This window comes from Cervus elaphus, chromosome 16 (genome assembly GCF_910594005.1).
Source record: "Cervus elaphus chromosome 16, mCerEla1.1, whole genome shotgun sequence".
Taxonomy (NCBI): domain Eukaryota; kingdom Metazoa; phylum Chordata; class Mammalia; order Artiodactyla; family Cervidae; genus Cervus; species Cervus elaphus.
In genome coordinates this window covers 11967982-11975510 of record NC_057830.1, presented here as the reverse complement: position 1 = coordinate 11975510, position 7529 = coordinate 11967982, and positions in this window count along the sequence as shown.

Here is a 7529-nt window from a genome sequence, read left to right as displayed (position 1 = left end):
ATTCTCTTTGGGGACTATTGAAAGGAAATAGAGTAAAATCATAAAACAATGGCATAGGAACAGGCCTCTCACCGTCCAGAGCCTACAGAACAGTTTGAAGAAAAACACCAGGAGTAGAACACAGAAAAGAGAGGATCAGGACTGGATTTGGCAGGACGAGTTTGGAGATGGGCCAAAGTGAGAGCTGGGGAGTCAAGGGTCAAGATAGAGTCAGAGGTCAGAGGTCAGAGTCAGAGGTCAGAGTCAGAGGTCCGCGTGCTGCGATTTAGAGAACCATTTCTGGAAAGAGACAGAATTCTGAACTCAGGTTAGGAATAAGCAGCAGTGGGAATATGGCGGCAAGGACAGAAGCTGAAACTAATGTGAATCTTGGACCCAAATGGATCTGGCTCCTGGATGATGTCACCTTCAAGAAAACACACTTAAAACAGCCAAAAACAATAATTAAAAAATTTCAATCTTAAACACACAACCCAAAACAGACAAAAAGCAAACAGCCGTACCCAATTCAAAATGTGTATCTTTTCTTTTCCTATGGAGATTAACTTCTTATATTTTCCCCTGAGTTCTTCTCCCCTCTTCATCTCCCACCCTCAGAGTTTTCTTTGCTCTTTCACTCTTTCCAGGAGCTGGTGATGCAGAGAAAAATGCTTCTCAGAAGAAGATGGGGAATAACCAAGTGAGACAAGCGCTTTCTCTTGGGTAAGATGGGATGTGGAAATAATTTACATAGACCAATAATTTTTTACTATGTCTCTCTTCTTCCTTGTCAAAATTACACCCCCCTCAACACTCACACAGAGACGGCAATGGCACCCCACTCCGGTTCTCTTGCCTGGCAAATCCCGTGGACAGAGGAGCCTGGTAGGCTGCAGTCCATGGGGTGTCTAAGAGTCAGACATGACTGAGCGACTTCACTTTCACTTTTCACTTTCCTGCACTGGAGAAGGAAATGGCAACCCACTCCAGTGTTCTTGCCTGGAAAATCCCAGGGACAGGGGAGCCTGGTGGGCTGCCGTCTATGAGGTCGTAGAGAGTCAGACACGACTGAAGCAATTTAGCAGCAGCAGCAGCAGCCAACACTCACATATATACATACACAAGAAAATTCTTATATTAATTGGGGATCCCAGAAGTTCTTTTTATTTACAACCTAGCTTTCCCTCTCTTCTATTGGGGATGTGCTTCTGGAGGTTTCCAGGTGAACAACCACAGCTCCCTCCACTCAACTCAATTGGATGCTGCTGGCTGGGCAAATTTCTGGGAAGCAAACACAGTCGGCTCAGTTTTTAATGGAATGCCATTCCAGGAGCTCTCTGATATTTGGCACCAAAGTAACAATCGTCCTAGGGGCTTCCCTGGTGGTTCAGATGGTGAAGAATCCACCTACCAATGCAGGAGACCCGAGTTCGATACCTAGGTCAGGAAGATTCCCTGGCAAAGAGAATGGCTACCCACTCCAGTATTCTTGCCTGGGAAATCCATGGACAGAGGAGCCTGGGGCGCACAGTCCATGGGGTCGCAGAGTCGCCAGGACTGCGCAACTAACACTTTCAGCAACAGTCCTCCTAGTTGCAGACTTCCACTAGATGTCCCTCTTCTCCTGTCTACACGAAGGAATGCGTCTCCACCCCACCTCTGGGTTTGAGACCACAAAGGAGAAAGAATGTCTATGTGGACAGAGCCTCTCAGTGAATTATTAGAAATACAAGTTGGAGTCAGAGCTTGGCTACCGGGACTTGCTGATGGTCCAGTGGGGTAGGAATCCACCTGCGGTGCGGGGGACAAGGGTTTGATCCCTGGTCCAGGAAGATCCCACATAGAGCAGGGCAACTAAGCCCATGCGCAGCCGCTGAGCAAGCTCTGGTGCCTGTGCTCCGCAGAAGGAGAGGCCACTGCAGTGAAGGGCCCGTGCACCTCTCTTTCAAGTCCTCTGTCTTTAGAGAGTGGAGGCATGTCTAACATTCTATCCCAGCATGAAGTTCTCTTCATTAAAAACCCCTATGCCCTCAAAGCTTTAAATGTTGTCTCCTTTTCCTCAACTTGATTGTTTGTAATAGCAAGACTTACAGGAATGGTGAAGTCCAATAATTCCGGATTGGAAATGAATTCTAGAATCTCCATCCATTAACCATACCCAGAGAAAAGCTTATTCTCAGACTCTGCCAGTCAGTAGCCAATCAGACTGAGCCACACCCAGGACACACACACACACACAAATGACATGTACAGTCCTTGAAAGAGCTCACATCAGATCAAGCTTACCCTTCACTGATAAAGATATTCATCAAAGTACCTTGCAATAAAGTGGATTGCACTAGCTTAGTGTTTAAGCAACTCCTCCTGGAGAAATAGTTAACAAAAAAAGAAAAGGGAAAAAACTTTTAAAAACATGAAGTGTATTTTCAGTGCAAATTAATAGATTTTATGGATGCATAGAGTTAATGTAGGGTGCTATAGGAAAAGGAATAATCAGAGAACAAGAATGAGTTCTTGTTGGGAAAAAAAGATGATTGATCAAATTTAAAAATAGGTAATAGAGGCCAGAAATATCAGGATTAACATTAGACTGCTGAAAACAAATTAGAACAAGCACACCAAGAATTCATTCAGTAGATATTATTTAAGCATTTTCTCTGCTCTCTGTTCTGGCTTATATCCAGACACTGGGGATACAAGAAGCAAACAAAGCCCTGCTCCCATAGAGCCTCCATTCTAGCAGAATTATTACAGAATTTAGAGCAACTAAAAGACATTATGTGAATCATAAGAGAAACGCTCAGTAATATGAATAATAGATGACAATGGCCCAACATCTGTATAATTAGGTCTGTCAGGAAACTACAGAGTGCATGAAGAAAACAATAGAAGAAATTTTATCTGAGTTAACTGAGGTTTACATCAGAAAGACTCACTGAATCCTGAGAAGAAATGGTAAAGAAGCATTCAATATCAAATTTAAAAACACATGTTAAAAAGCATTATTGCACACATGCTCAGTCATGTCTGACTCTTTGCAATCCTATGGACTGTAGCCCACCAGGTTCCTCTGTCCATGGGATTTTTTCTGGCAAAAATATTGGAGTGGGTTGCCGTTTCCTTCTCTACGGCATCTTTCCAACCCAGAAATTGAACCCATGTCTCCTGGGTCTCCTGTATTGCAGGTGGATTCTTTATTGCTAAGCTATTGGGGGGAAATTGCTACATAATGATAGATTTAATTCACTAGGAAGATCTTTTTAAATATGAATACTCTAATGAAATAGCCTCAAAATACATAAAGTAGAAATGGATAGGCCCCACTCCCAGTCAGAGGAAAAACACACTATCAAAGTAGACCTCCATACATCTTTCTCAATTATTGACAGAAAAAGCAGAAAACAGCAGAATATCAAATATATTAAAATAGAATGAATATGGTAGACCTAAAGAAATCATGAAATCTTGCATTCAACTAGTAGAAAATATGATTTCTTCTCAAGCCTACAGAAGACATTTAGAAAAAAGATACTAAGATAAAGACTCCTGACTTCTGAATTCTAAAATAAAGATTATATCCTACACTTAATAATAACATTACAGATTGGCATCATTTATCACTCCTACAACACTCCATGCTAGAGATAACTGAGCAATGTTTAAAAATTTATTAAGGAAAAAGATTATCACTCAAGAGCTGTAAACTTGGCCAAAAAAACGCTCATGTGAGAGGAAAAATGAAACATGATTTCACACGTACAAAGTACGCCTCTGGGAAGAAAAATATCATTCATGGAAGTCCAAAGAAAAATGATTCAGCATAAATAAGTAAAGAGGAAGACATAGTATTAAAAAACCCAAAGAGCTATATAATCAGCAAACACTTTCCAAGGACTTGTTGGCATATGTTAGCAAAGATCCTTCAAAGAAAAACTGCATTATGAAAAAGATCTGAAAATAAACATGCAGATTTTTAATAGATGGAGAATTTCAGAGAAAAGAGTAGGAAGGAAGTAAAACTAATAAACTTCTGAACTTGGAAAAGGGAAACATGTATTTTTTTAATAATAAAAGTTAATGTCTTAAAATATTTTTAAACAAGTAACTTCAAAGAGATTATAAAAGCACCATAATTTCAAGATGGAAAATTAGAACAAAGAAAAATAAGGATATACAAAAGCATAGTAAAGAAAAATAAAAAGAATCAACTAAATAACTCTATTATACAAAACCTCACGGAATGAGTAGTAAAGCAAAACTTAGTTTTTTACTGTTTATAAACTGCATGTGCATGCATGCTCACTCGAGTCCAACTCTTTCAACCCCACGGACTGTAGCCTGCCAGGCTCCTCTGTCCATGGGGTTTTCTGGGCAAGAATACTGAAGTGGGTTGTCATTTCCTCCTCTAGAGGATCTTTCTGACCCAGAGATCGAACCCGCATCTCCTGCATTGACAGGTGGATTCTTTTACCACTGAGCCACCTGGAAAGCTCCTATAAACTGCATGCCCAAAACAAAATAATCATTATCTATAGTGAAACAGATCACCAGCCCAGGTGGGATGCATGAGACAAGTGCTCGGGCCTGGTGCACTGGGAAGACCCAGAGGGATCGGGTGGAGAGGGAGGTGGGAGGGAGGATCGGGATGGGGAATACATGTAACTCCATGGCTGATTCATGTCAATGTATGACAAAACCCACTGCAATGTTGTGAAGTGGTTGGCCTCCAACTAATAAAAATAAATGGAGAGAAAAAAAAAAAGAAAATGAATAAAGAAACAGTAGGCCCAGAAATACTAACATTTGGAGAAGTCTAAATTCAAACAAACAAATAAAAACTTCTGTGCTATCAAGTTGATATAAAAAAATGGTCCAATGATGTCTAAGTCATACACATTTAATTTGGCCAAAATCACAATAATAATAGGACACTATAGCTAACCATCTTAATGTGATACCTAAAGTGAAAGAATAGTTTAAATTAAATATACTAGTCACAAATGTAATTAGAAAGAAAATGCAGATTTCTATCTAGCAAAGAACTCACATACTTTTCAAGTTACTTTGGGATTAGACACACTAATTCTAAGTTGTAAATAGAAAAAATGTTCAAGAACACTTGAAAAAATATTGACATAGGAATAGCATAACTTTCATGCATCTTATATTAAAACATCTAACATTGTAATAATTGAAACAAATATTAAATTATTATACATATAATTATTTAACTAAAAGAGTTGAGAGCAACAGACTAAATTTTTTCTTTCTCATCCTTTCTCTTTCTCCATAGGCACATATATTTATAAAGCATATATATGTACATATATGAACAAATTGCACAATTGATGTTACAAAAGTTGACTTTCGTTTTGAGAAAAATAAAGGTATATCTTCACTTCCTACCATACACTTAAAAATTGCAGTAAGATTGAGTATTTTACCACTAAGAATATTAGAAGCACAAAATAAATGGAACAAAAGATGTTCAGATATATTTATAAAATGACAGAGGACAAAATATTTTTAATCTTGTCACAAAATTCAGAAACTATAAATGAAAATAATACAGAATTGATTAAGGGGAAATGAATATAGCCAAAGACATTACATTCAAAGCTAGGAAAATATAGCTTTGATATGTAAAAGACAAAAAAGACAAAAGGTTAGTGTAACAACTTCCAAATTAAAATGACCAGCAACTGAAAAATGGTATGCTAAGAAAAATAAGAAACTTATGAAAAAAAAAATCAATCTCGTCAGTAAATGAAGAAATAAAAATCAAAATAAAAGTTAGAAATAGTTAAACACCTACAATTTTGTTAAGAATCAAAAGATGCCTTAGGACCAATATTAAAGAAAGCATGGGGGAAATAGGCTTTCTAATAACTGGACATCTTCATGGACATCCAGTTAAGTAGAATCAAAAATTGAATGCCACATTCAATTGTTGTATCAGCAATTTCACTTCCAGAAATTTATCTTATGGAAGTAGAAAAGTGTGCAAAGATGCTTAAGGATTCCAGCATTTTTTAGGAGGGAAAAGTTATAAAAAGTTAAATGTTCACCAAGCATTATTTTAATTACAGTTCATGCACTGTGGATATTGTGCAGCAGTTTAAAAGTTGAGATACATGTATATCCATATGCATGAAAGTTGTCCAAAATATGGGAGAAAAACAGGTTTTAAGATAATATGTATGCCATAATCCAATTTTTGCCTTACAAAAATGCCTTTTACATATTGGAGGTGCAAAAATGTAACTTTCTTGATAACTGAATTTGATCTTCTGAGGTTCTATTTCCATTCAATGGTAGGAAAAAAAAATCACTCACTCATGCGGAGTAACTTAGAAAATTATTTCAAAATTTAGTTTATTGAAGCTTAACGCTGTTTGCTTTGGAAAACTTCTCTATTTTTTTAAAATTTTTTTCTTGGAAATTTCTCACCTAAGAGGAAACTCATGAAATTCTGGCATTGGAAAGAGGAGGTGTGTCTGTCTCTGAGACTTGCAGTGATTCCAGGCTTATCCCACCTGGTGTCTAAGGACTGACACCACATATAACAAGTCAGCCATGCCTTGCTTTTGTGTGTTTGCCGTGTGCCCTGCTGCTGTCTGTGGTTCTGACAGGTACTCAGGCCAGAATTCCTGTGCATTCTATCTCCTCCATCCCAGACTCTCAGTCTTTTCCCATCCATCAGGTCACTCAGCAATTTGTGGGATACAACAAGACTTGTGGGGGAATGATGGTGCCAAGTGATTATTTTTTTAGGAGATAAAACAGCATGACTCTCATTCAAAAATAAAATGAACACATGGCAAATATTTCCTTTAGCTCATTAATTCATGAGGGAACCAGTAAGATGTTACAATCCAGTAAAAAAAGGAAAACTGAAAGAGTAGGATCTGGAATTCTTCCCATCAGTATTAAGCAGGGCAACTGCCACCAGGAGGCTCCAAACGACAGTAGGGAGGCAACAGCTTTAATCCATGCAGCAAACCCCAGGAAATCTCAGAAGGTTCCCTGCAGCTTGTCTTCATCATTTCATTCACCTTTAAATAACCTGATACTGCATTGAAAGTAATTACATTTGTTGGACTTCAGTGTTGGGATTTACAATATTTGGTTGAGTACTGTCTTAATTCTCTTAAACCTGAACTTATTCAACATCCGAATATGCAAACATCTGACTACCTTTTTTATGTCCTCTACTATAGCACTTTTCTCAGCATTTACATATTGAAGAATTATTTTATTGTAAATTAGCTTCCTTTCATATGTTTTCCATTATATTACAGCTAGGGAATTAAGAATATTGATTTTTTTTTAAAAGAAATATGAACTAGGTAGATTGCATTACTAAGAATCTCATTTCAGGATAGTAATAAATTTTTAAACTAAAAATTGTTAATAAAGGTAGGCACTGGCTCTGATAAAACTGAGAGCTGCTGCTTCTATGGACCTGTGCTCTAGACATTAAGGAGAGAAATATCTCCAATAGTAATAGTGACATTGGGCTTTAGCTAGGTTTGTCTTCAGCATAATGG